The sequence below is a fragment of the Chelonia mydas genome, chromosome 1, assembly GCF_015237465.2.
Source record: "Chelonia mydas isolate rCheMyd1 chromosome 1, rCheMyd1.pri.v2, whole genome shotgun sequence".
Lineage (NCBI taxonomy): Eukaryota > Metazoa > Chordata > Testudines > Cheloniidae > Chelonia > Chelonia mydas.
Genome location: NC_057849.1, coordinates 198,741,976 through 198,759,145, shown reverse-complemented (window position 1 = coordinate 198,759,145; position 17,170 = coordinate 198,741,976). Strand labels below are relative to the sequence as shown.

The 17,170-nt window shown below is 42.5% G+C and overlaps 1 protein-coding gene and 1 long non-coding RNA gene across 4 annotated transcripts in view; both read left to right on the top strand.

The window, feature by feature from the left end:
* Positions 1-17,170, top strand: part of LOC102937877 (limbic system associated membrane protein) — a 1,332,442-nt gene that overhangs the window by 571,023 nt on the left and 744,249 nt on the right. The gene's annotated exons all lie outside the window — the stretch shown is intronic.
* On the top strand, positions 982-16,562 carry LOC122464173. Its single transcript, XR_006288099.1, has 3 exons — positions 982-1,153; positions 9,634-9,637; positions 16,550-16,562. It is a non-coding gene; the product is annotated as an uncharacterized LOC122464173 (long non-coding RNA).

Sequence of the window (17,170 nt, the reverse complement as noted above, 5' to 3'; positions counted from 1 at the left end):
GTTAATGTTTCTGAAAAAGATGGCTGCTAATAATGCTTCACACTTACACCGTGCTTTTCCCTCTGTAGGTCTCTCAACACTCTACAAATCATTAGTAGCCTGATATTATATTTGATATAATGAAGTACAGATACTTGAAATATTGGAGGTGCTGTGGTGGAATTTAAGCTAAGGTCCTATTCCGTGAGAGATCACGGTTTTGCTCCCACCTCTATTGCCAGCTTCTCTATATAATGTCTAGAAAATCACTTAAACTCTCCATGCCTTGGTCACTCCATATGCAAAATGGAATCAGTAATATTCATACCCTCACCCCAAGATAGTTGTGTAAATTTTCACTAGGACCCTGATCCTGCAAGGAGCGGTGTGCTGACAGATATCTGTATGTGTACAGAGCCCTATTTATTTCACTGGGGTTCCATGAGATCACAGAGCACTTAGATTAAAAGACCTTAAAACGGATCCCTCGTTCAAATGTGTGCAAAATGCCTGATGATCCTTTTGTGTTCTGGTGTCTGCCCAGTGAAATCACATTACACTACAAAAGTTTAAGTTCACGTAGAGTTCTTTGCGGGATCTGTGCCTAAATACATCTCTGCACTTCACAAAGCTTAGTAAGGCTTTTCAGTGGAAGAGATGGCCCTTCTGCACATTTTGTCGAGCTCACTGGGCTATTTTGGGGTGGAATTCAGGAAGAAGCATCATTTTACCAGATCTTGGAATTCCCCTTAATTTTTGAAACGTAGAGTAGAACCTGAGAATTACGACTATCAGAATTACGAACTGACCAACCTCACACCTCATTTTTTACTGGAAGTATGCCATCAGGCAGCAACAGAGATGAGAATAAAAAGGCAAATACAGTACTGTGTTTAAACGCAAACTACTAAAAAAAAAAAAAGGGGGGGGGGGACTTTAAACATTTTTTTTTACAAGGTAAGGAAACTGTTTCTGTGCTTGTTTCATTTAAATTAAGATAGTTAAAAGCAGCATTTTTCTTCTGCATAGTAAAGTTTCAAAGCTGTATTAAGTCAATGTTGACTTGTAAACTTTTGGAAGAACAACCATAACGTTTTGTTCAGAGTTGGAAACATTTCAGAGTTACGAACAATCTACATGCCCAAGGTGTTCATAATTTTGAGGCTCTACTCTAGTCAGAGGCTAATAATCAGCATTCTCCATCACTGTTTTTTGTTTTTTTTTCCCTCTTCATTGGGTTAACTAATGGGGAATTATGATTCATTTTTAAAAAACGGTAATTTCTTAAATACATTTCTACCATTAGAAACTGGTTGTTGTGAGAGCAATGTCAAAGACTACATGAGTTTCAACTTTTGTGGCGTAATGTGATTTCATTGGGCAGATACAGGAGCATCAGACACTTGGCAAACATTTGAAAGAGACAGTTTTAAGTCTTTTAATCCCCAAGTACATACTCAATTTATTTAAAGTCTTCAGAAAACTGTCAGCGAGTCTCCATGTCCTACAATCTCACCACCATTAGTGCAAGTCTTCTCCTTTGCGACACATACCATCTAAATTAGTCTCCTTGTATCTCTCCCACGCCTTGACTCTCAATCTGATTTAAAGTCTCATCTGAAGTGATCCCTCTAGTTCTTCCCTGGCTGTGCCACTTAATCTGTCCCCCTCTGCAGTCATTTATTATTTAACACTATAACTGTATTATTCAACTCTGGAAAGCATTGTGGGATGGCTTGTATGAAAGGCTCTGTACAATGCAGCTTTCTTTTGTACTGCTTCACCCAGGTCAGTGGGTCTCATGCACAGACTACGTCATCCAGATATATTAGTTAACTACACATAAGTGACACAGTCATGTACCAAGCGTAGCAGCCATGCTGGAGAATGGGAAAGACTTCTGTAGCTGCAAATGATTAGCAGAAACTTGGTAACACATTTCTTCTGACCCTGTAGCTTATTACTTGGTGTGGAGTAGAAATCACATCAATTCAGGCTTTCGGTGCTAGGAAAGAGTGGCTACTTTGTCACTTATTATTTTGGACCTTGTACTGCAGATGCCAATCGAACCTGTGCAGAGAGTCTTTGCGTTTCATTATTTCAGTCCAGTCTGTATGCCTCATGTGGCATACGGTATAGTGCATGTAACTTGTTTCGTTATGTGCTCAAATTACATCAATCATACGGTGGCAGTATGAATTCCTGGGGAGGGGAATAACTTGGGAAGTTAAGGTTAAATCCTATATTGGTATTATGTGGGTAAATATTCTTACAATATTACATTTAGCTTTCTGATGACAGAATATAAGAAAAGCTTGTAAACTCAGGGTAAAGATTAAACACACCAGAAACCCAACTTTTGAAACTGTAACAGTTCATGGTTAATATACCAGCCAACCTTAACTCTGTCCCCTTAGTGATCCCAAAGTCCCATCTTCTGTCCTTTTGTTCCTTTCTATAACTTCTTTGTAAATTATTTTATTTGTGGACTAAGGAGGCCCTGACCACCCATAGCACCACCCCAGTGGCCTTTGGAGGGGACTATGAACATCCTTTTTCTAAGGCCTCTGAAAATCTGTGGCCTATGGGGTCAAATTTTGACAGTTGCTGTATTTGTACAGCTTGCACGTGGAGTATTGAGAATGTGCACCACAGGGCATGGATTTATAGGCGGTTTCATGTCTTCACTGCAGTTGTGCTAGCTGTGTCTAATGACACTTAGATCATTGCTTTGCACCTGGCATTATGGGGCTCAACCCTACTGAGCCGTGAGCACATCCTGTTAGGTGCTGAGTGCACTGCAGGATCAGGCCCAAAATGAGTAGTGGGGAATATTTGTCTAATCAGTAACTCATCAAGTTTTTCCCCCCTTCCTTGCCCTGTGGTCTGTTTGACAGCAAAGAAGGGTGGAAGTGGTCCAACTACTACATGATGACACACAAAGCATTTGAGTATGTGAGGTCAAGATGAAATGGTTTGTTAGTGACGGATAAGATAGTCTAAGCCAGACACCCGTAACTTGCTTTTTTTGGGGGGGGGGGGGGGGGGGTGGAAATGATGCGTGGCAGTAATGGTTTCAGTAACACTTTTTTTTTTTTTTGCTTTAAAAGAAAAATGAATTTTTTAATTTTTTTTTTTTAATAAAAGGGCATTAGTATCACTCTTTTCCAGAAAATGTTGGAACAGCTCTTGGCCTGTGAAGGAAGACATGCCCCCTGTTCTGCTTTTCTCACATACACTGCCTGTACCCTCCTCCTCCATTTTTTCCCACAACTGCATGATGCTGGCACTCTCCCCTTCCCACACCCACCTCCTATAGGTCTCCTAAGGTTTGCTGTCTAGAAAGCACCTGCACAGTAGTTGGGTATCGAAGCCAACTGGTGGGTCTTTGAGGAGAGGGTAGCAAAGCAGGGGAGGCATCTTGAAGCCAATATCATTGTCTAAATTGTTTCAAAATAGAGCCTGTTGGGAATTTGTCATTGGAATGGTTTTCCAATAGGAAATGGAGTTCCCTCATGTGACGGGTTGGACCCCCCTATCAGGTGGCATCCCGGACGTGCTGGGGTCTCACTGAGCCCACACTTTCCACCAGCCTGGGTTTCCTCACCCTGTTCTGCTGGGCCAGGCCCTCAGGCCTTCTCCAGCACACTCTCACAGGTAGGGACACACCCAGTTGGAAATGCACACAGACACTGAGATCAGCTCTGTGTAGGAGGAATCATCTCGGGGATTGCCTGGCACTCACGTGCACACCACCTTTTGGGGTATAAACCCGAAATAATATTGTCTTGTGCTGTATAAAAATATCTGCACAGTGCAAGATCATAAAAATTCACCCTCTCTCTCAATGTGGAGAGAGATACACACAGCTTTTTGCCACCAGGATATGAATAGCACAAACTGGGTTTTGAAATAAATAAGAAATTTATTAACTACAAAAGGTACATTTAAAGTGATTATTAGAGATAGTAAACAGAATAAAGCAGATTACTGAGCAAATAAAACAAAACATGCAGACTAAGCTTAATATACTCAAGAAACAGGTTACAAAATGTAATTTCTGACCCTAAATATTCTGTAGCTTAGAGTTCAAGTTATTTCTCTTTATTGGCTAGACCCCTGTTCTCAGCCTGGATTCAGCCCTTGCGTTTCCCTAGCTTAGTTCCTTGGTTTCTTCAGGAGCTTTCAGCAGTTTTCTTTCTCGGGTGGGGAGACAAAAGGAGAGCCCAGATTGCCTTGCTTCACAGCCTTAAATAGAATTTACATAAGGCAGGAAGCCTTTGTTTCCTGTGGAAAAGTACCAGCAGTGTCCAAGGTGGTCTTTTTATACCAGTTGACTCTATCACATGGTCTTGCAGTGTCAGGGCAACCATGAGACAAGGTTTATTTGCAAGGTCCACAGGAAGGAACTCCTGGGAAGAAGGGGGATCCACATCTTTGAAGACTCATTGTCTTTTCCTAATGGCCCATTAAGGCTGATTACTTACTGTCTGGTGGGCATTTCCCAAGCACATACCCACACAGTTGTAATTGTTACATAGACAATATTCCTAACTTCAGATACAGAAATGATGCATGCATATAAATTGGATAAACACATTCAGTAAATCATAACCTTTCCAATGATACCTCATTTGACCCATTTTGCACAAAGCATATCTTAGTTATGCCATATTCATATCATAACAATGTTTCTGAGGAAAATGGATACGGATGATGATAACGTCACACCACAAACTTGAAATCTTCTTTTGGGAAAACGGAAATGACCCAAATGATCTGTTGACAGAAACAGAATATTCTGTTCTGTTGAACTGCCCTGAAATGCTTTGTTTCAAATCACTTCAATGAAACGTTAAGTGGCATTTCCTTATCAGTGTGATGCTTTACAGAAGCAGTAGTGCAGGCCCTCAATCTCTCCTATGGTCAGAGAGCTCCCTGGATGACTATATCTATCCTAATGCAACAGAATTTCCTTCTGACAGAGTGCTGTGTCGTGCATCATGGGAGTTGCATGATTCTGAGTACATCCTGGGATCTGTAGTCCAGCCAGGGAGCCTATCCCATAAGGAAAACTGGGGGCATCAGGCTCCTGAACTACAACTTCCATGAAGCAATGTACCGCACTGGGAGAATTAAGTTTAATGTTGAATTACCCAACATGCTTCATTTTGGGTCATTTTAACTAAGTGACATGAAACATCTCTATGTTGAGAATATCAAAACGTTATATTTCAGCTGAAAATGAATGTCACATTTCCAAATTATTATTTGCGGGGGGGGGGGAGAAGGATTTCCTTCCGTGAAAAATTTTTAAATTTCAACTCTTCTTTTTGATCTGGACAAAACCAAATATTGTCATGTTGGAATTTCTTGGAGGACAAATGCAACATTTCACTCAGCTCTACTTGAAATTTAGTAGCAAAATTCTTCCTCTGGCAAAGACCTAAACTACTAACAGGGAGATTGATAGTCCAAATCAGACTTATCATGGAAACTCAATAGCAACATCAACCTTCTAGGATTTATCGGGGCTGCTCTTGTGATACCATGCCCCTGGATGGGTTGTCATCAGTGAGGGATTAAAACTGACCTTTGCATGTTAAAGTATGAGATTCTATATTGCCTGAGCTGAGAGTCCAAACTCTGCCCAGCCAATGGTGTAACTGGCTGTTCAACTTCAATATGTTGTCCAGCCTGTGCTAGTGGGGGTCAGCACACCACACTGAGTCCGTGTGGGTTATTAGCATAGAGCGTCTTTTTGCCAGAAATTCCCCACCATTGCTTCCAATGGTTCAGCTCCACTGGCTGTAGTAGTGAGGGGATCAGATAGCAAGTGTGAAAAATCAGGATGGGGGCGTAAAGTAATAGGCACCTATATAAGACACAGCCCGGAATATCAGGACTATCCCTATCAAATCGGGTCATCTGGTCACTCTGTAGCAGTAGTTGGGATTGCCAGTGTGGGCAGGATAACAGGTGGCTGTCCATCATTTTAAGTACTATGCTTTCTAACCCAACTCGGGTCCGTGTAACACAGTGGGGAAAATACTGTTGGTTGCCAGTGCCTTATCTACACTACAGCTACCACCAGCAGAGCTGAAAATGGTGTGGTAGCTTAGGGGAGACAAAGCCATAGAGTAGCTCTTCCTCCAAGCACACAGGTGGACATGCCAAATGGTTTTATAAATGGTATAACTGACAGCACAGAAAAGTGAAGCATCTTGCCCACAGTCACACACCCAGTGAGCTTCAGAGTTGGAAATAGAACTCAGCTCTCCAGTCCTTATTAAGGACACTTTGAAGCCCTGCCCCTTGATTCCTTCCATGGAAGGAGGTAGCATTGGCAAGGTCTTTGGGCCCTTCTCCTGTTCCATTTCACTCACAAAGCCAGAAGTTGCATTAGTTCACTGTGCAGGTCCCTTTCTTTGATGGGGTGAGGGGAAAACAGAAGCAGCTTCATCCCCTTGGCTTGTTCCTCTTGACATTACTGACTCATTAAAAGCATCTAGCATTTGCTAATGCAATGCAGAGCAGCAGCTCTTATGAGAACAGCTGGAAAAATGAAGGCTTACATGTCTGAACAGAGAGCAACTTGCAGGAGGGGCAAATACCCTCTGCCTTTAATGTTGTCTTACAACATGATATTCAAGGTGTTCTTCTTAGACAAGTGCATGTGTTTCAAGAGATGTCAAGGGTGCCTGTCTCTCTTCTCCTGTGTTGTTGTCCTGAAAACAGCTATTTGATCAAGATCATATACTTTCTCGAGAGACCCTCTCTCAAGCCCCCCTCTCTCTACCAATGAAAGTGCCTTTAATCAGTTACTAGAGTGCTATTCCAATTGCTTCCCTACAGGGTGAACTTTTCATCTCCTAATGGTATTTTGGAATCCAATCGCCTGAACAACAACAGGACTATATGCATGTCGCATTTCCAATTTTGTCTTTTTTTTCCTCCTGTTGTTGGCACCGAATAAGATCTAATGTATTCATGACCTAATTAGAGTAGTGTTTGCATAATAAAGACCTCCCCTAGGGAGATGGCATTTTGGGGTGTGGTGTGTGCATGCACATGCTTTTCAGACACATTAATTAGAACAAGCATTTCTTAATTTTTAAATGTTTCTCTGGTTATTAGAAGTGTTTTTGTTATTTAAAATGAAAATGATCCAACAGGAAGTCCTGGGGGAGGGAAAATGCTTGTTTTATTTTCCTAGCTCTCAGTTTCTCTCTAATACAGGAACCCCTGTTCCCTGCTCTTTTCTGGGTGTCCAAGACAGATAACCATAGAGACCCCTCTGGCTCATCATTCTTCAATCTCACTGCTTTCAAAGGCTCTTCCTCTCCTCTTGACTGGTTTCATTTTTCCCTTCTGTCACTTGCCTCCTCTCCCTAATGACCTTATGTGACCTTCAGCACCACAGTGACTCCTCCACTTGCTGTCTTGGTCATTCATTTGACCTTATCTCCGTGGAGGACCATTGTTCTCTGACATCTCAGTCGGAATCCATTTGGTTTGCTTTACCACAACCACCTCCCTATACACTTGCTTGACCCTTCTATCCGCTGCACTGCAGCAACACCTCCAACGTGTCTGTCCTCTCGACTCCCATTATTTCCACCTTCTATGACTCTTCCTTACATCCCAACCCAGGCTCTTTCCTCTTAGCAATCTCCTTTGCTGCTCCTCCTCCCATGCCACCATGTGCTCTTGGGTGAAAACCAGGGACTTTGCTAACTTTCCCCACTGTAAAGTCATCCTGTCCTCATTCAGCTTCTGTGCAGGGACGGTAAACCCAGAGACTCTTACGGTACAATTACAGCTCCCTACAGAGCTGCTGTGATGATTTCCACCTTTGATTCTCTTCTCTGCCCATCTCCATCTTCTGCCCTTCTCACCCTTGAATAATCTCAGTTATTCTTCAAAGAGAAAATTTGACACCATCCAGCTACAATCCCTACTCCACTCTTTCTCAACCATGGTCTTTGTTACATTTTCATTTTACCTTAAAATGTAAACCCAACCTGTCTGGATAGGGAATATAAGCCAACATTTTCTCCCAGTTACGCTGGTGAAAGTAACGTGTACAGCGAATCTGCTGACATCAACGGTGTTACTCCAGATTTACACAAATGCAACTGTAGCCCTCCTCTGAGGTGTGGCTGAAGCTTCCTTCCTGGTGCTTGCTACTTGGAGAGGCTTCTCCCTTCTCCTTGCCTGGGTTGGGTCTTTGTGTGTGTGTGTGTAATATATACTCTCTCTCTCTTCACCCTCCCCCCCCCCCTTACTATATGTTCCATTCTATGCATCCGATGAAGTGGACTGTAGCCCACGAAAGCTTATGCTCAAATAAATCTGTTAGTCTCTAAGGTGCCACAAGTATTTCTGTTCTTTTTGCAGATACAGACTAACACGGCTGCTACTCTGAAATCTACCCAAGGTGACTCCTCACCGTGTCTGAGATAAGAGGGGCTGTCCTTTGGGGAAATGAATGATGCTTACCATTGCTGCGAAGGAGCATAAATCCCAGTACACAAGAAATGATAAAGGACATTAATAGGAACCCCAGCAAAGAAATGACACACCCAAAAACAACAATGTTGAAAGGGGGGACTTCATTAGGAGCAGGAAAATACGATCTGGGGAGGAAAGGGCTCAGGTTGAGTAAGTACTAAACACTAAAACATCAACTACTTCCCCACCTCCCAATGCTTCTGAAACCCCGGTTCCATCCTGGGCACATGGAGCATGAGTCTGGCAATGAGTGCTGTGGTAATGAGAACATTGGCTGCTTAAACAGTCTTCTGCCAGTGTCTTCGCCCTGGGTGAGACAGGGTCCTCTACTGACTCCCTGCTCTGCAGTCCTGTGAAGGGCTCAACTGTCTCTCAGTAGCCAGCACCAGATTGGGTCTCTTCCTCTCTGGATGGTGGTCTCTGCAGGGCTGGAACTGTCTGAGGCACTAAATTCAACAGCAGCCTCCCTTTGTGGGGAGGGCTGTTAATCAGCTCTGAGCTCCTCTGCTTCTCAGCTCCAAACTGAACTAAGTCACTTTTTCTCTGAGTCAGGCTGTCCGCTCCCACTGTGGGACTCAGCAGCCCTGGTTCAGCATTGACCCAGCAAAGTGCTTGAGACCATATCACCATCTGCAGAAGCCTGTTGGCCTCGGGTAGTATTTCTAGTCCCTTCTATCTCCACCCCTGACTCTAAGCATGCTGGGAAATGGTGTCAGAGGGCTCTGGTAGCCATTGTTGTGGTCCATAGGGTAAAGGCTCAGTCCAGAGTTCCAGAAGCTGGCAAACTTCAAATAGTAGTTATGTAGCTGAAGGCAAAATCGGGCCCTGTGCATTTTCATTGGCTCACAAATTGTCATGCAAAGCGTAGGGTATTAAGTTCAGAGTAATAAGGGGTAGCATCCAGGCCACTTACATTCTCTGTATGGTGCTATGGAATGGGTTTGCTGAACTTGGTTTTTTCCTTTTTGTTTTTAAATGTTTGTGTTTTTTTTAGTTCTCCTGGGTGTGTGTGTGTCTGGATTTTCAACATTTGCAGTAAAGGGCAAAAAGCCAAGGGGAGTGCTCATGTATTTAATTTTTGATCTGTATAAAACATCTCACCATAGCTGGCCAAGCCTTACTTCGTCAAATGCTTTCTAGCTTTGTCAGTGCCCCTCAGTGCAGTCATGCAACACCCCAGTTAACCAGTCCTGGGCTTCCCACACAGCTCTGCCAATGTGCCACACTCCTGACCTGCAAGCGCCCTGCTCTTCCAAATGAAGAAATTGCTGCAGATTACTGCAGTATAATGAGGCAACCAAACTCAAATAATTTCTTACCAAAAATTGAATCTAAGCCCTGGTATCTGGAATGTATCAAATTACTGCGTTGGCAGGCAAGCCCTCATGAAATGTTCCTCTGTGCCGTCGTCACTAACCCAGAGGCATTTTGATAGCAGAGAGATATGACATTCATGCTGAATTGGGACACCCATTTCACGTACTCACTGCCCCTCTCTTGCTACTGCTCTGGATTTTGTTATATTTTTTTTTATTGTACGAGCAAATGCCTGGGTACAAGTGATTGTGCATATGCCGAAGGAGAGGGGCCATGGTATATTTATGATGCAGTCAGCAAATTATCATCTCTTTAGAGGCACAGTTAAAATGCACTTTAAATTTCAACATTGTAATGTGCCATTTAGAACAATGCACATGAACTGTGCATTAATACATAAGAGATCATGGGCTAATGGATTTGAGCGTGAGTAAGAAGAGGCAGATGCCTAGGCTCAGCAAGCTGTTTCATTAGCACAACAAATGAAGGTGCTGCTAGAAACAGGTGGGACGCAGCAAGGAGATGGAATAGGAAAAAAAGGGGGTGTGGATTGATGTGAGGTAACGTGACTATTTTCACAGCCGCCTCTTTCTAACACTCCATTTGTACCTATTGGGAGCATAAGGAGAGGGGTGGCATCTCCATTTCAGATTGTTGGAGAAAGAGTCAGTTTGAGGAGCATTATAATCTGGATGCAAATAATTCACAACCAGAATGGCAGAGGGTGCAAAAGGCTCCTGGGTCAGTACTGAACTCAGCCGGCAATCCAGCTGTTTGCAATCCAGCTGTTCCTCATCTCCTCGCCCTGTGTTCCTCCTTCAACTGCGGCAAAATGCATATGTCATGTCCCTCTTTCATCCCAGTGATGCCCACCGCAAGATCCTTCCTCCTCCAATGACAGGAAGGCAGAAGGGATGAAGGAGAAGAAGAATCTACTAATTGCAAAATGGGTGTAATAACCACAAGGCACTTTAAAATCCTCAGATGGAAAGTGATTTGGAAATGGAAAGCATTTATTTAATGATGGGTCCTATTGAAGTCCATATCCCCAGCCTCTCAAATGTTGCAGATCTGGAATCTTGACTTTAATTTAGAGTTGTGCTTGGGATAAGCACACACAAATTTGGCTGCTTTGATTCTGAACCTTTATCTGACCTCTCAGATCTGTGCATTTGTGCTCTCAGGAACAGGCTTTCTCAGGAGATATCCAGTGTCGGTTCTGTCTACACTGAGAGAAGCAGGAGTATCTTGATGTTAATCTCTGATCTGGACCAGAACCCAGAAGTGCTATGACAACACAACCATAAAACGTAAAGAAAAGAAGCATAAATGGAATGTACTTGAATTGTAAGAAATTTTGGGGTGTTGGGTTTGGTTTAAGTTTGGAGAGAGAATTCATGGGGGTTCCCATTTGATTTAAACTAACTTGACTGTCGTCTGTTTTTGCTCTTATGCTCAAGCTCCTCCATCTGACACCATGAGATAACGGGATAATGCTACTTATTCACGACATAAAAGTACTTTAAAACCCATGAATGAAAAGGGCTGCTTAAGTAATAACAATTATAACCAATTCCATATTTGGGAGGGGGTAATTTTTGCAACATCATTTTCCTATTACTCCTTGTTTACATTTGTTGGAACAAGGGCTCTTAGTATTCAAATATTGATTCATTATTGTTAGTATCAGTACTAATAAAGATGGGTCTGGCCATAAAGATAGATCTAGATCAGAATTCCCCTAAAGTTTAGGTGTTCTTACCCAGGGTTTTGGTTCAGGCCCATCTGCAACTTTTGTATATAGTAACAGAAGCAATACAGGATGAACAAACTAGATTTGCCTAAGAACTTGCTTGGAAAATTTGGGTTTTAAATGGTCAGCAACTCCTAACTTTATAGGATTCCTTGTCCACCAGGAATCACCACTGCCCTGAGGTGAGCCCTCTCCTGCATCCCACAGCCCCCTCCCACATTCCAAAATCCCTTGGTCCCACCCCCAGCCTCGAGCCCCCTCCTGCACCCAAACCCCTCATTCCCAGCCTCACCCCAACCCCCTGTCCCAGCCCAGTGGGGAGGGGGGAAAGAGTGAGCCACTGAGGGAGGGGGAAATGTAGTGAGCAGAGGGGCTGGGGCCTCAGAAGAGGCAGGGTCAGGGGACGGGGCCTTGTAGAAGGGGCGGGGCTGGAGTGTTCAGTTTTGACCGATTAGGAAGTTGGCAACCCTAACTCAGGGTCATAGACCTAAAGAAGAGCTGTGTGGAACTTGAAAGCTTGTCTTTCTGATCAACAGAAGTTGGTCCAGTAAAAGATATTATCTTACCCACCGTGTCTTTCTTATTCCCTGGGCTTCCCACAGATACACAATTCTCCCCTAAATCAGTATCTTTTTTTTTTTCTTATATCCTCTCCCATGCTCTGGCTGTATAATTTGAGCTCTAAATATTCCACACTCTGGAGGATTTCTAGGGGGCCGTGGAAATCCTGGTCATTATTCTTTTGTTTCCTGTCACAGCTTTTCCTAGTTAACCAGAGCAAGTGTCTCTTGGAGGTAGGAGACTGTGGCTGCTAGGTAGTCCTGGCTCAGAGGGGACTCTTTAGCAACTGGGTCAATAAGCGTCTCTTCCAGCTGCCTGTTTCCTTGATTGATCTGGCTGACTTTTTTTTTTTCCCTTTTCATCTTTCTTTTTCTTGACGCTTCATTTTAATTCATCTAAGAATGAACCTCTCCTGCTCCCGCTGGACTCCTGTCAGAATTTAGCTTGCCTGACTATTCAGGGAGCTGGACACGTTCCTAGCACTGGGTCCTAAGTAAGAACTACTTGTTAAATGGCCTTCTCTGGCAAGGCAGCATATGGTTCCATCTTGCCTCCCTGCTCTGTCTCAGATGTGTGTAGGAAGCAACTTTTATGGGTACTGATTTAAGGGTAAGAGGGTAAAATTCCAGAATAGCTATAACAGGTTAATTCCCTGTGGAGATAAGCCTCAATTAACTTGCCAGAAGTCACACATACAACCTGTTGCATGGCTAAGAATTGGACGTAGGTCTTCCAAGTGCCATCCCAGAGCCTTTTACCCTATCCCATATTTTCTGTCAAAAAATTGCTATTGAGAAGAATGGGAATCAAACCCACACCTCGAGGGGAAACTTGAATGCACTATCTTAAGCCTCTGAAACATCCTGACAGACATCAACGAACAGACTTTTTTTGTAATGGATGTAAGCATTCTTCCTGGAAACCCAAATACAAGATCATTGAGCTAATACATAAGAACCAGAAAGAGAGACTGGCCAGAGGCGAATCCTAATACTTAGCGTTTTGCAAATATTAACTAACTAATCCTCAAAACCATGATAGGTTAGGAAGTACCTTGTTGTTATCCCCAGTTTACGGATGGGGAAACTGAGACACAGATTAAGAAACTTCATGAGGCTCACACAGTGAGCTAGGGCAACCATTAACTATAAACAGAAAGTGAAAACTGACCAACATAGCCTTCTCATCCAAACTAAGCAAAAAGGAGACAAAGATGGTGAAAAGTAAAATAGGGTTGAGATTTTCCAAAGTGATTATGGTTTTTGGGACCTAATTTTTTGGGTATCCAATCTGAGGCAGCTTGAAGTGATCTGAATTTCAGAGGTTGGGTGTGCAGCACTTTCTGAAAATCAAGCTTTTTTTAAGTGTCTCAAGCCGAACCACAACACCTGAGGCATCCAAAACCACTAGTCACTTTTGCAGATGTAGGCCCAGATGTTTAAAATTCACTTCTAATAATCTAAAGCGTTGTCCAGAGGAGTTGTTTCCAGTGTTGTTGTAGCCATGTTGATCCCAGAATAACAGAGAAACAAGGTGGGTGATGTAATACCCTTTTATTGATCAAATTCTATTGGTGAAAGAGACCAGCGTTTTAGCTTACACAGAGCTCAGCCAGATCTGAAGAAGAGCTCTTGTATAAGCTCAAAAGCTGGTCTCTTTCACCAGCAGAAGTTGGTCTAGTACAAGATATTACCTCACCCACCTTATCACCCAGAGAAGTAATATTTGGATTTAAATATATGGGGGTCCAGAGAATCCCTAGTGTAAATCCATTTCAATCAGTAATTACATCAGGAATGAATCTGGCCTGTGATTTTTATCTTGACCATAACCCTGTAAAAGGGAAGGAAGCTGCTGAGTTGGAACACACAGTGTTTCTCTTCTGTTTGTCTTTGGTAAACATGGCAATTTATTTAAAGAACATGGAGGAAAAATATGGTGAAGTTAAATCCTAACAAATTGTTTTATATTTACAAATGAATTAGATTATTTGCATTTGTTGTGTTTTGGGAGGGCGGGGTTGAAACTGCAAATTAATAAGAGAAAAAATATTTCTGAATCTTCTTTCACTTAAAGGCAAGTTTAGCAGAGGCAATTTGCATGTAAATCAACATTTACCTGATGCATGCAATTTCCACTGTTAGATAAACCATCACATGAAACAGATGAAAGACATGGGAACTGTATAAAAATTCTTTGAAAGATAATAGGCAGCAGTTTGCAATAAATATTCATTAAGTAAGAGGATGCCCTGTTCTCTCTTTGTGGCACTATCTTTATAGCGTTCACTTCTCTCTTACTGCTTCCTTGTTTCATGCCATAGCCCTCCGATTTCTTCTGTATTTAATCTACTTTCTATTTTATGAAATGGCATATGTTACTTTCATTATAAGACTCTCTGTGCATTTCCACGATCACTCAGTTCTTGTGAGGTTTAGAACTCAGCTCGGGGCAAGTTGGGGGAGAAATCAACTGAGGTATGGAATTTTAATTATAAGGACCCAAGGAGTTTGAAAAGTTGTGCAAACTGCAGTAATTTATTAGCAGGCTGCCTTATGAAAAACACCCTGCATATCTGTAAAATAGCATTACAGGAATGTACATGGCTGGTCTCATGGGCAAAAATGCACAAAGATCACATCGTGGATATCACTCGGGACCAAGAAATAGGGTGAAATCCTGGTCAAGTTGAAGTCAGGGGGAGTCATTCAGTTGGCTTCGGTGGGACCAGAATTTCACCCAAAGTATCTAATGCTTGAGCGAAAGTAGACTGGTCCATTGTTACAACAGCATTAGGACTTACACCCTCTGCAGCCTTGCTGTGATGCACCTACTCTGTTTTGTTCAGATTCTTATACCATCCATATCACCATAGTATTTGAGCGCCCATCTAGTGGATAGACACCAAAAGCCATGTTAGTACACCAGATTCTGGACCGATATTTTGCTGTGCACTTGTAATATTAGGTGTATTTAAACATGCCTGTGTAACCACACCACAAATCTCTGACACGTACCCATAAGCCTAACATAGTACGTCTGAGTATAAAAAGTTGCTCAGGTGCTGTACACATGCTTTTCCTAGCAAAGACCATACCCAATCTAAGACAAAACTCTTGCCAGTCCTTGATCTCCTTCCCTGAGGATCACTGACAGGTAGGGTTTTCTGCTGTTCTTTCTGGAAGGTAAATTTGGGTCCCAAAGTGCCACCTTCACTCCCATGTTTCCCTTGTTCCTATAAACAGCTAAGGGGGACATCAGCCAGATTCTGGCTGGGTTTGGTTTGTCCCTGTGCTGGTTTAACTCATGCAACGCTTTTCTCTCGCTTCCCTGTTGCAGCCACCTATTGCTCCCGTATTGCAGAGTTCTGAAGCTGCTTACAGACACACAGCCAACTTCAGTCACTTGCGCTCTCTATTTACATTTAATATCCCTTATAATGATTAAAGCAAACATTCCTAATTAAATGCTCAAGTACTGCAAGCATCTGCAGCAGGTGGACCAGCTGCCTCTCTAATCTTGAATGTACGGACAGAGCATCTGGACTTAAGAGGAAATTACTCTTTTAAAGTTTGATGTGGAGGAAGGAATAACTTATCAAATTTTTTCCTAGGTCAGTCTCTTGCCCTTGGAAGTTAGCGATTCAGAGCTGGGGCTTGCTAAGTGCTGAGCACCCTCAGCTCCACAGAAGACAGTGGGCAAAAAGCCCCTTGCAGGGCTACTTACTAACTTGCAGGATTGATACCCCAGCGGAGAATACAAATTCTATATCCAAACCTATAAACAATGGGCTGAAAATAGGGCTAGATCAGGGAATTAGATGTGGATTCAAGTAATTATTTCAAAATAGGCATTACTATTTGAAGAGACACTTAAAAGTATTCTCCCCCACCCCTTAGATAGGCTGTTTGCAATCTCCATTAATTTTTTTGTTCCTTTTTAAAAGCCTGAGGGTAATTTTTTCCCCAACAAAGTGTTTTTTTCCCGTCTCCCCCGTTCCCCCCCCCCCCCCACCTTGGTGGACTTTCCCCCCACCCCTTCCTTTGTTTTTTTTGTTTGTTTTGTTTCTTGTTTTCTCAACACAAGTTTCCTTTGCTTCTCTATCTACTGCTATTAGCAGCATGGGTGTTGTCATTAGAGTTGAGTGACATTTTCTATCCAAAATTTTGGGGGGCAAAAAAAGCAAATTCAGCAGCACTGAAATGTTTGTGAGTTTGTCTCGGTTTTACCAAGTTGTATCAAAAATCAAATCCAAAAACCTAAATGTTTTGTTTGGATGCTTTTCAAAACAAAACATTTTAGGTTTTTTCTGATGACTTTTGGTTTTGAAATGATCTTCGGTTTTCTTTATTTAAAAAAAAAAAAGTTTAAAAATGCACTAGAAATTGAAACAAAATATTTAGTTTGACCACAAATGGGTTTGAGTTTTTTTGAGTTTGTTATTTCTTTTCAGAACTGCCAGCAAACTGAAATGTTAGTTATTTGCCCAGCTGTAGCTATCAATGCAATTCAAATGGATGGTGTCTATTAGGCACTTGCCCTCTCTCTGCCGGCTGGTTCTTCAGCAGCACTAGCACAGCACAATGTTATAGAGTCAAATGTGGTGTAGGTAGCTATGAAACTGTTACCTTTGTTATAGAATCCTAGAACTGGAAGGGACCTCAAGAGGTCACCTAGTCCAGTCCCCTGCACTCATGGCAGGACTAAGTATTATCTAGACCATCCCCGACAGGTGTTTGTCTAACCTGCTCTTAAAAATCTCCAGCGATGGAGATTCCACAAGCTCCCTAGACAATTTATTCCAGTGCTTAACCACTCTGACAGTTAAGAAGCTTTTCCTAATGTCCAGCCTAAACCTCCCTTTCTGCAATTTAAGCCCACTGCTTATTGCCCTGTCCTCAGAGGTTAAGAGAAAACATTTTTCTTCCTCCTTGTAACAACCTTTTTACATACTTGAAAACTGTTATTGTGTCTCCTCTCAGTCTTCTCTTCTCCAGACTAAACAAACCCATTTTTTTAAATCTAGAAAATATGACCTATGAGGGA